Source organism: Aphis gossypii, chromosome X, assembly GCF_020184175.1.
Source record: "Aphis gossypii isolate Hap1 chromosome X, ASM2018417v2, whole genome shotgun sequence".
NCBI lineage: Eukaryota > Metazoa > Arthropoda > Insecta > Hemiptera > Aphididae > Aphis > Aphis gossypii.
The window spans coordinates 375268-397243 of NC_065533.1; the positions used below are offsets into that span (position 1 = coordinate 375268).

Below are 21976 nucleotides of genomic sequence, written 5' to 3' on the forward strand. Positions count from 1 at the left end.
AAATCATACGAATTATCGTCAATTTGGTTGAAGAACATTTTCCTTCGATAAATATAACACTTTTATTACTCTGGGTTTATCTCACTGAGAGATATTTCAAGTACAAACTGATACGACACAAAATAAATTTCAGTATTAAACTATTAAATTGTTCTTCTTCTTCTTGTGGATTACGGCCTTCAAGACCATCCCTGCAAACAAATTTGTCTCCATCTTTCCCTATCTGCAGCTTCTCTCCACTGTGTATTAAATTATTAAATGAATAATATAAAAAAATATTTTTTATCTGTACTATGACTTCATGTTGTATGCATTAATGCATGCTTTTAAGTATAATAAATCAACTATTATATTTCACAGTAGTGTCTTATATAGTTTAATATTTTGCTAGTTTATTTTAAATGAAATATTTTTTTTTTTAATTATAGTGTTCAGTAGGTATCTATATATTTAAAAAAAAAATGGACCCCCCAAATATTTTTTCAGTTAAGGCCTTGCACTTATTCACTCGTAATAGTGACCTACAGCGATAGTAGGTATAGGTATAAAGTATAAACTATAAATAAAGTAATCTTTCAAATACAAATCTTTAAGAAAGTATGTTGAACCTCCATTTCATGTAATCACACCTAGGAATTATTTAAACAATTTTACATTAGTTTAGTTATAATATAAATTGTCAAAAATACTTCTAAAATGTATTAGAATAAATTAGGAACTTTATTGAAAACCAAATAAATATATCAATATTTCAGTAATCAGTACTTTTGGAAAGCATCAATTAATTTCATAACCTTCTGTATATAAGTGCGTCACTAAGTTGTATATTATAATATTATACATTTTACTATTATAGTAATTATAGTAGTCATGGTTTAGGTACGCCGCCAAATAGAAATACAAATACTAAGTATACAAACGCCGATAACTTCCTGTACTAGTTGTACTATTCGTGGTTTAATATATTAGTATCGTAAATCACGGTCTTAAGCCATGATCCTACTTAATAACTAATTGTAAGGGCTGTTCGAAGTTTTTGGCTCTTATAAAATAAACATCAAATGCTCGTTATAGAAAAAATAAAAATAATAGTACGCTAGAACTTCAGATATTTGTTGAAATATAAATAATTAATAAATTGCTTCACGTTTTAATAACATATTATACAAGATTAATTTATAAAAATAGTAGGTGATAACACAGATATATAATACAATATATCTGTATAATATATTATATATCTGTGGTATCGTCTCAGTCGGTATCAATACGGATATATATAGGTAACTACAGACTTCTATAATACTAACTTTATAGAAAAAGTTCTTTATAGAAATCTGTGTATTTAACACACACACATATATATGTATATATATATTTATCCGTGGTTATCGATTATCATATGCAACAGTGATATGCCGATATGCGTTTATTTTCACTGGTTCCTTCAAACGGCACACTTATTGTAATATTGTTCACCGTTCGTTTACATTTACAACAACCATAATTTGGTAGGACCCAGTATATTGTGTTCTTAATAATTATCAATACAAATAAACTTAATTAATACTTAGTAAACTAAATTAATAAAATTGTATATGATACATAGCTAAGTGATTATCTATATTCTATACTACAAAATAGTAGATGTGTAACTAAAAATATTGTTTCTTAATGGTATTATTTCTCTAATGATAAACAAATATTTAAATTCAACATGCATATATTTTAAAACTTATTACAAAATTAACGTGAAAATTATTTTTGATCAACAGATATTTTGTACTCAGTTAATAGTTTCATATTAATAAACATAGTTTATAAAAAAGAGTTGTAAATGTGTTCTCACACATTTATTTTCATCAATGCAACACATTGTTTGCCATGGTATAACGTCTCTATAGAGACAACCATCTGGCATCTATATTTAATTTTATAAGTAGAGGCAAGAATTTAACACGAGTTACATTACTACCATCTGGTAGTGTCCATTGCCTACACCTATCACAACGACCAACATAATTAAAATATTCCCATAGCGGATGATGTATATCTTGTCTCTTTAACTGTGGAAAGTTATCCATCAAACTAAACAATGCAATATGCCTTAATAATTTAAAATCTGTTAGCTCATTTATACTTTCTTTGTATGTAGTTAAGTGATCATACTTTATATGCTCTGTGTGATTAAAATAGTTATTTGCTGTCAATTTCTGTTAAGATTGTTAAACATCTGCAATGAAATGAGGTAAATATGCCTGTAAAAATATAATGGTTTTCAAATTATATAAGTTGTCAGATTAAAAGAAAAAACAACTATTTTAATATATTGAGCTAACAAAATAATGCATTGTTTATTTCATAATAATAATAAATAATAAAAAGCATGATTCATAGTTTGGGGCTTATCTTTGTGGCTTTTTTAGAATTATATATAATTTGTATGAAATGCAATTTTTTTGAAATATTGATTTTAACATCAAATTTATTTACCAAATCATATTTTGCATGCTTGGAAGATAATTGTATATTAGTTCTTAATTGCATTATTAATTAACAAGATAAATAAATAAATTTTCACTGTCTGTATTACACATAAAATAACAATATTATATTTAGCAGTTTTAGTCGTGTGATGTTAGCTTAAATACTCGCTTAAATACGTATTAGAGAGAATTAACTTACTATAAAACTTAAAAGTAAGAACATTAGTTTGCTTACTTTTTACAATGTTTTAATTTTTATGTGAATCATTAATATTTAAAATATTAAAATTGAATAATGCTTTGTTAATAGATCAATTCACTTAAATAGTTAAGATAACAACACAAAACTGGAACTGCTGAACTTAAATACTTGTATGTTAAGCTACTAAGACAACACATTCGGGTATAATAATATACTCTTACACATTTTACTATTACTATTTGTTTTCTTTCTCTGACCTACACATAATGTACTAAATATACATTTAGTAAAACCAATCGTGTAGGTATTTTTAAATGATTAAACGTTTGAAACTGACTTCTAGCATAAAAGTAATATACATTTTTTTTTTTTTTTCTTAAGTTCATTGAATAAAAATATATTATACATAACTGCATATTTAGGTAGTTGCTTTTTCTATGAATCATGTGATTTAATTTTCAAATCTATATAATTCCAGGTTTTAGATTAATAATAAAAAATAATGAACTTTTAGGTGTTAACCTATATGTTCTCAAAATGAATACTTAATACTTTTTAAATATTATTAGCTCAATACACAAAAAATTTGTATCATAAAGTACACTAATGTAAAAAGACTTATTGGATAATCAAATAAGTAAATGTAACAGTAAAATACCTACACATTAAAAACACAATACATGCAGAAAATAATATAAAACAAAAACTGTATTATATTCGGTCTATCAACAGCATTATTAGCATGTACCACATCAGAGTTTTGATTTGTATTGATGATAACGTCTTTTCCATTAATAATGTCCATCATTGTATGGTAGAACAAATAAACCAACCTCTTGTTTTTGCATCCTATAAATAATATTTCTCAATCATAAGGATATTAGTAAAAATATTAATTTGGGAACACTTTAAATTTTGATTAAAACATGTATACTATTAATTTAAAAAGTGATTATAATTATTTTACTGTGAAAAGTTAATTGGATTGTTAGAATTATTTTGTGAACGAGGTGTTATTGCTAATATTACCATTACTTATTACTATTAATATCAGTCTCAACTCTCAAATGGTACTGAAAAAAATAAAATAAAAATATGATGAACTAGTAAACAATGAATTTCTTACATTAAAATATAAAGTAAATTGTATGTACTTACATCCAAATAATATGTATATCTATTATCTATATCCTAAGGACTAACTATTGTTTGCTATAGCACCACCCACTTAAATTAGGTATTACATTTGCAATACTTATACTTTATAATAGTTGATATGCAAAGCTGGGAAGTAACTAGTTAATAAGTTAAAAGTTACTTTTTTTTAATTATTTTTATCTTAACTAGTTAAAAAAAAAAAGAATATTATAAAATAACTTATTTAATAACCAAGTTATTTCTTTTTATAAATAATAATTGTAACTTAATTTAGCTATATTGTTAAAATTAAAGTTATTTGTAAAAAGTTATCTATGCATTTTTTGTATTAAAATAACTATTTGTTTAGTACATTGATTTTAAATTTTTTTCTTGTAATAATGTCCAGTATTTATAAATATTAAGTACAATTATTATGATACATTATAATATTGTGTAGTTGTTTATTTATAAAAATAATATAGTCTGTGCATGTGCGTTTATTAATTAATTTATTACTATACTAAAACTAGACATATTCCCATTAGATAAATTTGGTTAGTTTTTTTATGAGCATTGCTTAACCTAAACTAGTTACAGAAAATTGGTTTACTTGCCCAGCTTTGTCGGTATCACCAATCGCAAAAGTAGTATACAAATGAAATCGTAAGTGAATAATAATTTAATTTTCATAAATAATAAAATATAAACAATTTATCACTCTTAACTTAATTGGAATCTAAATTTTGTTTGATGTGTAAAACTTAAAACCTGAAATTCTTGTTGAAAAGAATTATTATACTCATTATTTTTTTTTCTTATTACGGTTTGGTGAAGATGACTTTTAGGAATTAAATAAATGGATAGCTCACATATTAGTTTTTCTTATGTATATATTTTTATTTAATTTCTATGTTATAATTCATGCACCAAGAAGACAATGGACCGATACAACACTAAAGACTAAGTGAACATATTATTAATATGCTAAATGAGGAGGAGATCTATTTCTTCTAAGGCATCATAAATATTATAAATATAGTAGTTGGCACAGCCATAGTTCATAAACTAGTTACTGAAAATAAAAATGTCTTAGAATCTTAGATTTTATTTTAACAATAGATAGAACAGTATTTTGATACATTCTAAGGTATCTTGAATACATAATTGCGCTGTTATATCTAAATCTTCTAGGATAAAAAATGTAAATATTTTATTAATTCAGTACCTATATATTATATTCAAATAAAAAAATAATTGATTGCTTTTATTATTATATATATGATTTATCATACTATATCTATGTAGATACTAACTATTGTGTATTATAATTTATAAGTTATAATATATTGTATTTAAAACTAATTAGAAAAATGTGTTTATATTTTCATTGAGATTTCTTGGTATATCTTCAAAATAAGTATAATGGTTAAAATCTAACTATTTAATCATACTTAGTAGTTTTTAAAATACCTAAAAAATAAAAATTTCATAATTCATAGTTAAAAGTTATGAAGAAATTAAAATATCTTTTAATATCATAGACATCACGAATATTATGTATAAGAAAAACCAAATTAACTGCACTGGAATTTTATTAGGATAATAGGATCTGACGTCAACCATAATTATATCTTTTGATACAAATGGCAGACATATTAGCAATTGAATCTAAACTTAGCCTTAGTATGGTTACACGTTATTCTCATCGATAACAAAAAATATATTTTGAAGTGACGTCTATAACGATATTAGTAATTTTTTTTCTATATAAGCTTACTATGCTTTCGTTTGTGGGAATTGAAGTATCAGAATGATTATCAGACATTACCATCACAAACGCTCTAAATTCTAAATTAATAAGTCGTGATAGAATTCCCGCACGTATATAGCCCAATTCATCATTCTTCCGTCGGCAGTGTCATCGGCCAAATCGGAATAATTTGGGATATTTTGGAAGCGTATCCTCGCATTGCCGCATTCATAATCCTTCAGCTGCCGCAGTCACCGGCCGTTACCTCACACCCACCCCATTCATCATGGCCACCGCAAAATAATAATGATACTAGAAGGCGGCGGAAACTAATGAATACGGTGATGCGTAGAGAAGGGGTGAAGGGGGTCAAGCAGCGGCGACTAACTAGGGAGTAGGATGAGAATGTTGCGGGGAAGCAGTTCCAGAATGACTCATATCATACAACTGGCCCGAAACACATGATACTAATACAATTATTATTTTTTTTTAATATAAAGTACATGGTGGTAATAGTTATTTGAACGCCATGTGCTAAAAATTACCTTTTTTTTTGAGCGCACCATGAAAAATGTTATTTATTTGATATATAACTAGTATATTATTATATATAATATAAGTAACAGCTACTTTCAATATATATATTATTAATTATTGGCAAAACGGTTCTCCATTCCGTGTCATAGCTATACAGTTGTATGGCATAAATTGTATCGATAGACCTATGTGTAACTAACTTTCGAAATATATAAAACTATTATTTTTATTTTTTAACGGACCGAGTATTAGCTGATATAATATCATTATTACCTGCAAAAATACAGACCAAGGTTTCAATAGACATTTTAAACATTTTTTTTTCTTAAGTCAAGTTAAAAATCACAGAAATATTATATACCTACAGTTAATGGAATAATGCAAAATTTTCTTCAAATAGGGAAAAATTAATTTTTCACACCATCGAAAAATAAATATTTTACTAAGATAAAACTACCAAAAACCGACCTCCTCTCGATTTTCAAGTAGCGCTGAGGTTCCATTAGAGCAGCGTTTCCCAAACTGTGGTCCACGAACGTAAAATGAAAATACTATACACTACAATAATATAGTATATTATGTAAAAACAAAAATTTTATTTTTATTAAGGGAGTCCGTAAATCATTTTTATTAAGTATCTCTAAGGTTAGGTCCAGCAGAGAAAAAGTTTGGGAAACGCTACATTAGAGACATTTTTATACCCCACTGCCTACAGCCTATATTATAATAATTATTATATAGATCCTTTTTTGTCATGTTTGAAAAATAAGCCGACCTTGAGATTATTATTTTTGTCTGTCCTATATTCAAGAGTATAGCGTACAACAGTATATAACCGACATTTCATTGTATAAATACGGTATGCCCAAACGCTTAGTAAGATTTTTCGTTATTTTTTTTTTGTTCGTTTTACGTTTGATTCTGGGAATAATATATGCAGCATATATACAGCTGGATATATGTATATCATATAAAAGGGACTGTCTCTATTCAAAAAAAGGTCTTGCAGGTGTTCAGCGTTAACAACTGCAGCCAATCGGGCCATTTGAAATCGTTAGAGAAACATCTTAAGGCAATATATATATGTATACACTATACATATAGGTAGAGAGAGACTTAAAACACGTTTTGTAAGAATTTTCGTAAAGAATAATGTTAGCGGTTGCTATTTTTTTTTCGTTTCACGTGCAAATCTGAGAATACTAGAGATCTACACTGGTTAATGCTGTACCTACATATATGTATATCATATAAAAGGGACTGTCTTTATTCAAAGAAACGTCTTAAAGGTGTTCAGCGATTGCAACTACTTTCACATGTTTCTATAATGATTTAAAATGGCCCATTTAACCTTGTACTGTCAAATTATTAATACCTCGCAGTAGTTATCTGTACATAATATTTTATAATAGAAGAATATTAAATATTTATATTTATATGTACGTCCGCATATATATATGTGTGTATGCCGAATAATAGAGCAGGATCGACCAAACATTTTTTGGTCATGATGTACAAAAAATATACTTCACCTTTGAGGATTAACTTCCATAGAACATTTTGTTGTTTTGAATAACTATAATTATTAAGAAACATATAAGGTGTGTGGCACTAAAATCAAATTCTAACATGATCGATTTTGAAATTGTCCGCAATCGACCGTTTGACTGCCCCTGGTATTGTTTATACAAATACTGTGTACATAAATATATAATAATTAATAACGGTAGGTATTGTGTGACTTGAAACGATGTGATCCGAGAAAAATGTATTTGTAGGTATACGGTACTATTGAACAAAAATACAAAATTATTTGATAAGGTCGCGTGTATGATCTTTACCGTTTAAACCATGGACAAAACGTTTAGCAGTGGCAGTGTTAGCATAAAAAAATAAAAGCAAAAACGTGTTATGTGGGTCAAAATACTAAATGTGATTTACACGCACAGAAACGTTTTCACTACAATACCACTATAGTATTATGATAAAATAGTACAATAATAATAGTTGTAATAATAATAAGAAGAGTGCTTAGAATAATAAAAACAAATGAAGTAATGTACAAAAATCAAAAAATTGTCATAAATATAAAAAATATAGTAGAGAGAAAAGAAAGAAACAATATCTATACAAACCTACATATCGTATTATAAGTTATCACCTAACCGAGTTGTATATTATGTGTCTATAATAACCGTGTCCTATACTCCTATGTATTAATATACTTACAATGCATCGGCTCTTTGGTTTTTAAAATATGAAATAGATACTCACGAATTCTGCATTTATAAGTAGGTATACTTATTAAACAAAATCGCAAACAACGCACGAACGTAGGTAAAACGCTTAAACACCAATACAGACGGACGTCAAAAAACGAAAAGAGCCGGCATAAAAAACGGCGACACTTAAAAAACGCTGTCGCGACCGACTACGCCATACGGCGTTGCCCACATTGACCGGCTAGTCTTGCTCCAACAGTACCTAATGAAAAATAAATAATGTTTTCATATCTCGTGTATTGCAGATAGAGTTTTATCTAATACTAGGATAATGTGCGTATATTCTGTAGAACTTTTTACCTCTCCAACCGCTGGCCAACCAATGAGTAGCAGGCTAATAGCTGTACTTGTTACCCGCAGTGCACAGCTCTTAGCCAACGGCCGAATCGGTCGATCGAATTGTCTCATCGGCCAATTCGTTGTCGTCTGATTTCATCACTCGTCGACACAGTGGTTATGATTTTGTTCTGTGGGTGGATATATAATTAATTGGTTAAACATAAAGTGAGGGTTTTATAAGTCGATACATTAAACGTTAAAAAAAAGCTCTGGGGGGGGGATCTATCCCCATATCCACCCCATAACTACGCTACTGTCAGACTATCCCTAGTTATTACCGAATAATACAACAAATCGAAGCAGTTGTGCACGCAGTGGTGACGTGGTGTGTTGTACCCCATATCGCGATACAGCCGTACAGGACTACATACGGCGCTAATAATTCCATGCCGCAATGAAATACAATCATAATTATTTGATATAATATTGAACTACAATAATTTTGAAAAAACAAACCAGTTCACGATCCCTGCTAACCCCTTCCCATTATTACGTCACTGATACGGTCGTGAATCGTGATCGTTCTGTCTTTTTTCTCTCTTAAAACTCGGCTGGAAGTCAGCGAGGTTATAACTCCGCGAGAGTACGCTGCAAATCGCAATCGCGGTCGTTGTGTATTGTACACGGAATGCAATAACATTAACAACAACAATAAGTACAATGACAATTAATACTATTATTGTTGCCACGATCTGTTATTGTTGGTGTTGCTGTTGCGGTTGTGTCTTCGCGTAAGTTGTCGTTCTGAAATGAGACTCAAAATTTACTAGGAACCTATGCGGTCGAATACGTCATTATCGCGGCCCGAGGAGCCCGGTGTTCGGTGGCGGCGGTGCGCTCGCCGCCCAAAAATTACGGCGGCGCTCGTCGTTCCGGCTAGACTCCTGGTACGTAAATCCATCGATTACCCCAAGAAATGATCGACTTCGACAATATCAGTAAGTATTATAATATATTTTATAATATTATTGAAATATTATTGCTGTAATACCACGCCAATCGCTGTTTAGTTCTTTGGGGTCGATCGACTGATTTCATGTACCAGGAGTCTAGTCGGAGGCGATGAGTGCCACTGCGATTTTCTGGCGGTGAGCGAACCGCCGCCGAGCACCGAGCCTGATCTCCGGACCGCGGATGATGACGTATTCGGCAGCATAGATTCCTAGTAAATTTTGAAATCATTTCGAGACGACAACCTTCGCGACGGCACAACTGCAACAGCAACATAAATAACTACAACAATAGTTCTAGCCGTTCTAGGGCTGAGATTTTAACGCCCCAAAAAATTTCAAAAAAAAGAAAAAAAAATACAATACAAAATGCATTTAAATTTATGTTTTGCAGCATAAAAATTGAAAAAAAATAGTACTATACAGTAGTGTATATTTTTTTTTTGGTTTTTTTTTTTTTTATATACATAATATCATTGATTATAAATACTAGTATTATAGTAGTATTTATAATCAATGATAATAATATTATATCGTAATATATTGTACTGTACGTTGTGGCTAATTGCTAATTTATTATTAGTATAGTCGACAGTTTATTGAAAGTTTCTTGTTAATCGCATCAATTTTCGTTCATTTAATGAACGAATCGGGAAAAGCGCTCTAAAAATTTAGAAAATACACTATAAAAATGCATCTAAGGTTAATTTTGTTTAAAAAAATGCAAAATAAATTACTTTAAAATAATTAGTATCACCCAAAACACGTTTTATAGGTACCTACTTACGGACCAAAAAAAAAGATGACTGCATCAAAATCTAAGCAGTAGTTTTTACTATAACTAATGTTATTATATTCCGAGAATATAACGACCGCGATCGCTGAATAGGCCCCCAGCTCGTCGGGCCCCACGATTATGACATAATAATATAATGCAACTACACACCACCGTCATCATTTAAACTAAGTCGTGACTTGATTAAATAAATAATAAAAAAAAATTATACACAGACGGAGACATTACGTTCGAAAAAGACGGTAAAATAGAAAATAATGTAAAATGAAAAAAAATGTATATCATCATATCACAGCGATAATTTTTGTATGTTTGAAAAAGGTTGGCTGAATACTTTGTCTGGTGAAGACGGTGCAGTGAGTATTCTGTTACGGATATTTTGATTTAAATTGTTTTTGTTATTATAATTATTCTTTTTGTATCAATGGAGTTTTACTTTTTACTTTTACGAGAAACTACGATTATAATAAATTACGTGTTATAATAAATGGTGTTTTCTTGTCATAGGTACGTTAATTTTATTAACTATGCGTTCAGACGTACCTATATCACTGGATTTTTATCAATAGAACGTGGATTTTTATGCACTAAAAAGTAAAAAAGGTATCGAAATATGTATGCTATATTATAATATACAGTAAATATCATGAAAATATGCAATATTAAATATTAATATCCAATATGCATATTTATAATCTAGTGTAGTGTTTATATTATTCAAATCTACAGGTACATTTTGGTAAGTACCTAAATAGTATACTTATATGTGAAATGTATGTACAGTTTTTGTGAGATGGTCAAATTGGATTTCAATCATATTTTATTTGACCTTTATTTTTTTTCATATTTCATAGTAACGTATAATTGTACGTTAAGTTAACGTTTATTTTTAAATATTCTGAAATCTGAGGAGAGTGTCAGGACATATTAAACGGATTTCGTATAAATACTTGCATATTATGTTGTCTATCCGTGCCAAAGAAAATGGGATAAAATGTACGTAAATTTTACTCATTAACCCCATACACTTTAATTCTATTAGTTTCTAAATAGTACCTTTAACTATCAAAGCATAATATTATATATATATATATATATATATCAAAAAATTATTATTATTATCAAATGTTACACGTATGGGCAGCTTGTCAAATAATAACTAATATTATATTTACAGACACCATATTGAATTATTTTGTATTTATAACTTATTATAATATGAGTATTAGTAATATAATAATATAATATTAGAAATAATTACGAGTATATGATGTGTTTTAATGTTTCATTGTATATTTATACATCATATTTTGTCCATATCATTATTCATAATAGCATAACTTTATTTACACGACGCTAATATACTAGCATTGATTATAAATAGTATAATAGTATATTTTATAATCAATGATACTAGGTACGCCGTACGCATTACGTATTACGCGTTCCTCAGACAGTCGGACCGTCATATACATTGTAATCCTTTTTACAAAATCGATTACGGCAAATAAAAATTTGTCAACATTTCTCTTTCCTAGTTCATTCCTGATCTTTTTAATTTTTTGTTACGGATTTTATTTTTAATTGTAGGAATATTATTTAAGTATGCAAGCATATAGTCATAGCCCTATAGCGCATAGACAGGTATTACCGTCTGCAAAATTTTTACAAGACGATTGTTTTAAGATTGTAAATCTTAAAAAAAAATTTAATTAAAGCAGACAAGACTTAAATCAAATTAAATGTGTCAACAGGTCAACAGCAGGTGGCTTCTTTCCCCAAATTATGTATTTCATGTTCTATTTTTTTTTTTTTTTAACACAGATATACTCATTATTATGTCCATTATTATATAGAATATAGATTTTGTATTTTCTTCTAAAAACAAATTTAAAAATGCCTAAGTCTTATGAAAATAAATGACCATTTTTTTTAAATTTAGTGTACCTACTTATAGCAATTTTTAATGATATCACATCTTTATAATGCTGAAAATGACCAGTTTTTTTTTGACTTAGTAATTTTTTACACGGAGTTCGACGAAGTGTTTTTGTTGGGATAGGTATTACAAATAACAAAATAAAATAATGGGCTGCATATAAATAAAAATTACAATAAGTGACGCGTACTATTTGCATCCCGGTCTTTCTATACGACTATTTAATAATTTTAATACTAATTGCGTCCCAATTATCTGATATCAGTATAGATACATGATTATCTAAATCAATAATCGATATGAATTTTACCTATGACTTTATCTATCGAAAATATAATAATACTTTGAAACTATTAACACCTATTTAATAACATAAAATTAACTTATACAGTGGGTTAATATGTGTTTTGATTTTGTGTCGTTTTGCGCTGTTTTGTTTTTAAAATAATTAAAAAAATGATAAACAACGTTGGATGTATTACTAAAAACATATATGTCATACATTAAGATTTTATGATTAAGTCAAACAATGGAAAATAAAATATCAAATGTGCTAGTGAGCATAACCATACTAGTTATTTTTTTGAAATATTAAATAGACACAAATGAAAACAATAATTTAATAGCTGGTGCGTAAGGCAATAACAGACGATCGCTGTGATTAGCCATTAAAACTAATACGTAGATATTAACATCGACAACAGGTGCTACGATAGGTACTTTACAGTTTACACTCTACACATTGGCGTCGTTCAGGCGGGTTGTGAATATCTATTGTGTTATTGACATTCCAGGAGGCTTACCTCCCACAATGTAGTAGGTAACCAACAGTGCAAAAATACAAAACTCGAGGTAGTAATGGAGAAAAAAAATAAGAAATCGAAACATAATAGTGTCCCCGTACACTGTGTCACTGTACTGTATGGTCATGCGTCGATAAAAGATTCTTACATTTGTATATACTTATATTGTTGCACTAAATAAGTGTAATTTTATCTGTTACTGTTACCGTTGAATTATTTATGATGGGGATCATTTATGTTTGTAGTAAATTCGACACTCCGGAGGCAACTATCAATACTGTTTATAAGATTCAACGAAAATCATACAATATAATAATCTGTTCAATAGAAAATCTAAAATAAAAAACTCATCTTATTATTTAAATAGGTAGTTAGATAATTTTTATATTTTAATACGATCAATTTAGGTCTTGCACGAGCTTGACAAATTTAAGCTTTTTAGTTTTTTTTTATATATTTACTACGTGAATCTTTTAAAATTCTTAAATAAGAAAAAATAAAATAAATAGTTATCTTGTATAAATTGTAGCACCGAAAAATTAATTAAAATTTGACAAGAACAAAGTAATAAACTGTAATACTATTACTTAAAAGTGTTTCTCATTCTCAATGTTAACAATTTATTAAATTAATGTACTTCCATTAGTATAAAACAATATATAAATAGCACTATAATGATCGGTACTTAGTTACATTTATAATTTTGTTACCTATGACTACATAAATAAATTACGTGTAAATAACAGTATTCTATATGTTTAATGTGTTATAAGCTAAACTAAGGCATGTTATCTCTAAACAATATCTACATTATATTTATTTTTTTTGAATATTTCACTTTTTATTACGCATAGCTAACTATAGTATAAGACAGGGATGGATAACTCAATGTTACAAGATGACAGTTTTTTGAAAATTAATATCTAGCGTGCCAGAGCATAAAATCAAAAAATATATATAATATATGCATTATGCACATACTATTTATGATATTTAACGATGTTCAATACTAGATAACAATTGAATAGACAGAGTATCTATAGACAATAGACTACAGATAATATAATCATTTATAGAATATAGACGATAAACGATAAAATTGTATGATGTAATATAGCCTGTACTATATATTACTAGCGGCCCACGAGTCTTCCCGTACAAGGCTCGCGGGCCGCTAGTTGTCCATCCCTGGTATAAGGGCATATTTATTTTATACTTAAATAATATGCTTTATAATTTATTTATAGTTTGCGAAACCCTGGTTGTTAAATACCGTACCAGAAATCCCCGCGTTTATAATAAAAACACTTAATCTTCGCATATATGTGACAGTGGGATGTAAGTAGAAGAAACCCATTGTAGCATATTGGAATGCGTATTCTATTCCCCTTTTTGGGTGGTCTCCGATTATTGAATATAACGATTTCAAATAAACTGTATGTGCCTTTCTGAAATTTTTTTCAGTCTAATATAATATATAGGTAATATACTATACAAATGAATCCACTATATATAAATATATGTGTGTGTGTTATGAAAAGAAGACATAGTTAATATAGTAATAAAAATTTTAATATTAGTAATGTAACTTATGAGGAGATATATAGTAGTAATAGGTAGGTATAAGAAAAAATAAAATACTATTAAAGATATTATAAAATTGAGAGATTAACACAACAAATTTTACATTTTACATTAAAATAAAACGTAGGGAGGGATATTGAAGAATCATTTTAGTATTTACATTTTATGATTATAAAATAGGTACTTAAATATTATACTATGACAATAATGTGTGTTTACAATATTGTGAACATACGTTATAAGTTTATAAGTAACTAGGTAAGTAGTTACATATTGGTAGAAAACTCAGGCAATAAGTCTTACTGTGGATCGTTACAAAAAATTAAAAAGTGGTTACATTAAAAATGTGTAATTAAATTTTTGTCACTGTTAGAAGGATTTATTAATAAGTAGTTTACAAATAAAAAATATTCACATAATCTACACAACTGAACAGCTAATATATTTTTTTAAGTGGGTTGTAGATGGTTTCCACCTTATTTGTGATATCACAAGACAAAAAAGTAGATATTTAATTTTTCTCGTACCTAAAATTTGGAAGCTGAGGCATTTTTTATTATTAGTAGGAAAATTAAACATCTCAAAATATAATTGAACAGTTCTACATTTTACTGCAACTACAATTAATAATAATGTAACTATAATTATTGCTTTCAACAAAAATGAAGTAGGTAGATAATTTATTTGTTTACAAATAAATGTGTTAAAAAATTATTACAATACCTATTTATTATTTTTTTAAATTATAATTGAATTAATTTTAGTTGTATACATGCTTACCACGAACTACTACAATATGTAGTAGTTCGTGATGCTTACTAATAATCCATATTATGTTTTCATACCACTATCTAGTGGATGGTCTATGTATATAGGCATTATATTATTATATCGAGTATAAAATGGTTCTTATCATTAAATATCACCGGTAGTCATAGATAATAATATCTTTATTATCTATGCCGGTAGTACGATAAACAGTCACCTAACTTCACACCTGTTGGGACGTTGAGTAGACGTCTTATAAGTTAATAATACTTATCAGTTGTTATTTAATATTTTTATGTTACTTCTGACTTCGATTAGTTAAGTATATTGTTGTTTTTCTATGCTTTACACATATTGTTTTTGCCATTTCACCTAACATTTCAATAATGTAGCAGTGTATACTGGGAATACTGAATATGTGAGATGTTTACACCATATTATGTAAATCTAATATCTGACATTAAAATCGTTTTCCGTACGACATTCAAACGTTCACGTACAAGTGATTTTATTAATTGTTCCGTAGTTCCACCATCGTTTTGGTCGTGATTCGAAATCTACCTTTAATAATAACGTTATAAATATATAATATTAACCGTACGTTTATACAAGTACTTTTTTGCTACTGTTGTATATTTGCTAAAAGTTGTGTGTGATGGTCGTTCGATTTACCAGTTGTATTAATGTCCTTTTAAAAGTAAGTAACTGTACCCTATTTTATATATTTGTAGTTATTTTCAAATATATTGTGTACCAAGGAATCTTTATAAAAAATGTTTATAGTGTTCCAACTTATTGATGAAAATATAATTTATTTTAAACTACCCATTTTTCATAAGGAATTTTAAATAAATAAAACAATTAAGTAGCAAGTAACAGATTAAAACATACTATAATATAGGATTTATGAGTATGTTTTTTTATGCAAAATATGTAAATAATATTATTGTATAGGTGTCTACATTCTTTTAAGCTCTGTGAACTTACAAAACACTATATAAATGTTTGAAGTAGGTAAACTATGTACCATTAACTTTAATATATAGATTCTGTTATAAATAAGAAAAATTTCAGTTAGTAGGAGGATTAAATAGGTACTTGAGTTTTCTACATAAGAGGCGTTACAACTGTAGTCTCTTCACATATATTCATTTTAAATATAGTTTGTTTTATAGGTTATGAAAAGGAACATTTAATGTACAATATTTAACGTTTAAATGAAGTTGTTATCATTTTAAATGTGTATATCACATATTTGAATGTGTTTTTAAATTTAAATATTAATGGCATTTGAATCATTCTTCATAATTTTCTACAATTGCCAATATGTATAAATCACTTTTATCAATTTACTTTTCCTTATCATGATATCATATAAATGTAATTCAGTGCATTTTCTTCATAGTTTAGATTTTTTTTGCATTAAATTTTTTAAAGAATATTTTTCTTTTAATTTATAATGCCATAAACAAATTTTTTTCTTTTCTTTTTTAAAGTTTTATGTTTTATTGACCAGAGTGAGGATACATTGTGATATTCGTAATTATAGTAACGTCTAGTATTAACCCTTTGTATCATTTTTTAACACAAATTAACCATTTATTGTTTTAATAGATGGCAGTACCACAATTGACAATTGACTTGCTAAACAATGGCAGTGGAGTTAACTACCCAAAGAAAAATTTAGACAAATTAGGCAGACGTATCAAGAATTGACTTGTAATAGACAATAGTTACTGTTTTCATGACATCAATACATTCATTTAGTTTATTGTAAGTTCTGTGTATTAAATTGAATGATTTGATTTTAATATGTCAAAACTATGTTTAGTGTTTGAATAGATGTTAGTTATTCTCACATATTATACTACAGTATCTACAACCCTTTTCATTATAAACATAGTTTGTTTTATATTTGTTAAAAAGAATGTTTAATGTATAATATTTAATGATTTAATGAAGTTGTTATCATTTTAAATGTCTTTATTAAATATTTGATTGTATTTTTAAATTGAAATATTTATGACATTTGAATCATTCTTCATATTTTTCAACAATTGCCAGTACGTTTAAATCACTTTTATCAATTTACTTTTCCTTATCATGATATAATTTTTAATGTAATTCAGTGCATTTTCTTCATAGTTTAGATTTTTTTTGCATTAAATTTTTTTAAAGAATATTTTTCTTTTAATTTATAATGTCATAAACAAATTTTTTTCTTTTCTTTTTTAAAGTTTTATGTTTATTGACCAGAGTGAGGATACATTGTGATATTCATAATTATAGTAAGGTCTAGTAATAACCCTCTGTTTAATTTTTGAACACAAATTAACCATTTATTGTTTTTGTAGATGGCAGTATCACAATTGACATTTGTGACATTTGCCACACAGCATTTTCAATGAAACTGATTTAATAAAAATTTTTTTTTAATAAAATTTTAAATATTGAAATTTAATAATTGATTAAAATTTTAATAAATATTTAAGGAAAAGTATTTAAATTTAAATATTTAAAAGCATTTTAATAAATTAAAAATAATTAATATTTAATTTCCGTTACATATTAATATTGTGTCAATTTATTAAACACACACAATTATTATTCAATGTTAAAAATTAATCTTGATTACATATTTAAAATTTATTATTTAATAAATAACAATACCTAATTTTTATTAAATATATATATTTTATAATTGATCTTAAATAAATACATCATTGACTACAAAGGCCATTAGGTACAGGTTTTTTTAAAATTATTTGTACATTTAAGTTAATACTAATATTATATACTTTAGGATATTACATTGTTTGTAGTTATACCGTGTGAAGGTGTGTTGCGGTTCTGTTTTCATTTAGATTTAGTTGAGCCGGTCAGTTTTTCTTAAGAAATATTGATCATGTTGTTGATATGTTCTGTGTTGGGACCTAAAGCAGCATCTATATGTTAGATGAGATTTTATGTTTATTTTGCGTCTTCTTCGGATTTAAAGCATTCAGTTATTAAGTGCTTAAATGTATTAAATATCATATATATTATACTTATGTATATTGTATTATTATTATTATTAGGTATATAATTTTAAGATTTAGTAAGTAGTAAATTATTACTTTTATTTTTTAAGTATAAACTATATAATCATAATTCATAGGTGATGTACCGTAAAAAAATGTGTGCACAACATATTCACTATTATTGTGTATGTGTATGACTTGACTGTGTATATATCTATATAGTATATATTATATTGTAATGTATTTAATATTTATCATTTTTACTACAATACTATTTATTTATTAAAATATTAGATCAAAGAACAATATATTGTGTATCTATTACGTATTATAATATATAATTTTGTATAAATCCCTGCAATTTTTGTAATTTTAATTTAATATACCTATTCAAATAATTAATAAACAGCGATAGATGTTGTCATAATTGTCTAAAGAAAGTAAACATATACATCTAAAGACTAAAACTATAATTATCATGATTATCTGGACGAGGGCGTTAGTATCCGAAGTTTACACGCTCCTAGGATTGAGAAAAAGATTTGAGTTAAAATATAAGGTTTTCAAATAATCGAGTTTCGAGTTCTCGCGACTCGACTATATGGTAAACCAATGCAGGTTTAAGTTAACCGTACGTAAAACTCTTTTGCTTGTAAATGTTGGCAATTTACTGTCTACACCCTGCATTTCATATGTATTATTATGTAGGTATTTGGAAAGAAATGAAATTACGTATTTTAAAAGTATTTATAAAATATAAAGTAAAGATCGAATAATAACTATAATTAGCCAATATAATTATTAATATTAATTATATATAACACTGAAATATTATTGTACAAATAATAAATAAATTAGACCAGAAATTAAGAATTGTAATTTTGTATTTTTGTTTGATATTATAATAATTACAATAATACGGACGCGCTATACTTTTGTCGTTAGTTATAATATAATATTTTTATATTATGACGTCATAATCAGTTGTAATAAATATAAGATATAATCATACGATACGGCCGGTGAACCGTAAGTTGTAGCAGCGCAACTTGGTCTTTCCTAGTACTACGGACACAATTATATAAAAATAAATTATTCCAATATAAACATGACAATTAGTACCGAATACCGTGTTTACATGCAGACGTGCAGTAGTTGTAGTATGGAAAAAACAGCATGATATAGGTATTATTTATATTTGCGGCTATAGATTATTCGATTGACAATTATTTTTCCAAGTTCAAATGTGTGTGTTTAGTGTGTGTGTGTGCATGTACTTCTGCAACTCATATGTAATCGACAATCCTATCCGCGTGGCGCGTATTTTTATTATTTCATCGTTCATTAAGTAAAACCGTTGTTTTTTGATTCATCGTTTATTTTTTTATAATAATTGTAATGTCGTATGTTTTATTAAACATCGTGTGTTCATTTTAGTTTTTTTGGCGTTCGCGTACCTAGTACCCTACTCGTATTCTGTGAACTGAGTATTTAGTAGGTACCTATCTACAAAAGAATTTGTATTTGTCTTAAAAAATACGGTAGGTTTAATATACTTATTAAATATTACAATTGATTTTTGGTTATTTTTTATAGAGTATATTTTTAAAAATATTTTGGCTGTGTAATTATTTTAAGTCTATAACTGAGTGTTAGGTATGTGTTTGGTGTGTCTAAATTAATTATTATTTTTATTTGATACCTAACTATTGCGTTATAATACTTATTATAAACGAGATTATAATTGTATTTTTTCTAAAAGCATATTATATACTTAATTATGTCATACTCGACTATAAACAAATCTACTAAGCGAAGAAGATATTTGGAAGAATTAGAATTGATAGAACTTTATGATGATAGTGTTCAACCAGAGAGTGTAGTCCAACCAAATTTACCTAGTTGTAGTGTCAGTTTAGATATAAATTCTTCCTTGACCACAGCAAATGTCACTCGACATGATGATACCCAATTTAATGATACCATAAATAATGTTAGTGATGAAGAATATGATACAGATAGTTTTTCGCCTAACTGATACGGAAGGGGATATTGAGGATGAATTAAGTACTATTAAGAATGAATATCACTGCATGTATAATAAAATAGATTAATCAATTTTAAATAATTTGACAATATGGGCTGTATCATTTAATAATTCACAAGTTGCTTTGAGTGCATTATTGAAGGTTTTAAAAATGCATAGTTGTCATCAATATTTTTCTGTTGATACTAGAACTATATAAAAAACTAATTTATCTGTTCAGCCTTTACAATTACAGACTGTGACACCAGGTAATAACTATTATTTCACAATATTTAATTATTTGAAATATATTTCTAAAGCTGACAATATGTATTTTGTTAAATATGAAATCAGAATAGTTGTATGGATTGATGGTCTACCTTTGACTAAAAGTTTATTTAGCAGTTAATGGCCTATTCTTGGGAATGTGCATCATTCTACTTATACACCTTATGCTTTTTTAATCGAGTTGCATTGGGGGTAAAGATAAACCACTCACCTGCAATTCTTTCTTGTAAGACCTAGTAAATGAAACAAGAGAATTGTATAAAACAGGGTATCAAACGGATTTAATAAACATATACTTTTACTTTTTTTTTTAAATTTTTTTGTTTTGTTGATTAGACTCAGGACACATTGTGATATTCATAAATTATTATAGTGATGATTAGTATTAATCTTTTCTTTAATTTTTTAACACAAAATAACCATTTATTGTTTTTGTAGATTGCAGAACAACGATTGACAATAGAAATGTTTAAATCAAAGTTTTGTGTAAGTATACTGTTTAAATTTTTATTCGCTAATAAAATACTCACTATTTAAATCTTGAATTTGAAGCTTATGCCGTTAGATTAAATTATAAATTTATGAAAAATATAATATAACATAATGAATTCTATGATAATAATTGATTTTTTACGAATTGCTAAAGATTTAATTTGATAAAAGTATATGTTAGTATACAGTTTACATTTATATTTTGCTAATAAAAAATTGACTGTTTAAATCTTGAATTTGAAGCTTATGCCGTTAGATTAAATTATAAATTTATGAAAAATATAATATTACATAATGAATTCAATGTTAATAATTGATTTTTTAAGAATTGTTAAAGATTTATTTTGATAAAAGTATACGTTACTATACTGTTTTCAATTTCATTTTGCTAATAAATTATTGACTATTTATATCTCAAATTTGAAGCTTATGCTATTAGAATAAATTATAAGTTGGTGAAAAATATAATATTACATAATAAATAATGTGTTAATATTTGATTTTCAATAATTTATAAATCATAATTTAAATCATAATCATTTATTAATCATATATAATTTTTGTTTATCCATTA

General features: G+C 27.0%; 1 protein-coding gene across 10 annotated transcripts in view; it reads left to right on the forward strand.

The window, feature by feature from the left end:
* The first annotated feature begins 16176 nt into the window (after positions 1-16176).
* LOC126551681 (leucine-rich repeat-containing protein 15-like) overlaps positions 16177-21976 on the forward strand; it is a 58517-nt gene continuing 52717 nt past the window's right edge. For all 10 annotated transcript variants that reach the window (XM_050205633.1, XM_050205634.1, XM_050205635.1 and 7 more), the window contains exons 1-3: positions 16177-16273; positions 17191-17349; positions 21349-21396. The gene's annotated coding sequence lies outside the window, so the exon portion shown is untranslated. The remainder of the gene's footprint in view (positions 16274-17190; positions 17350-21348; positions 21397-21976) is intronic.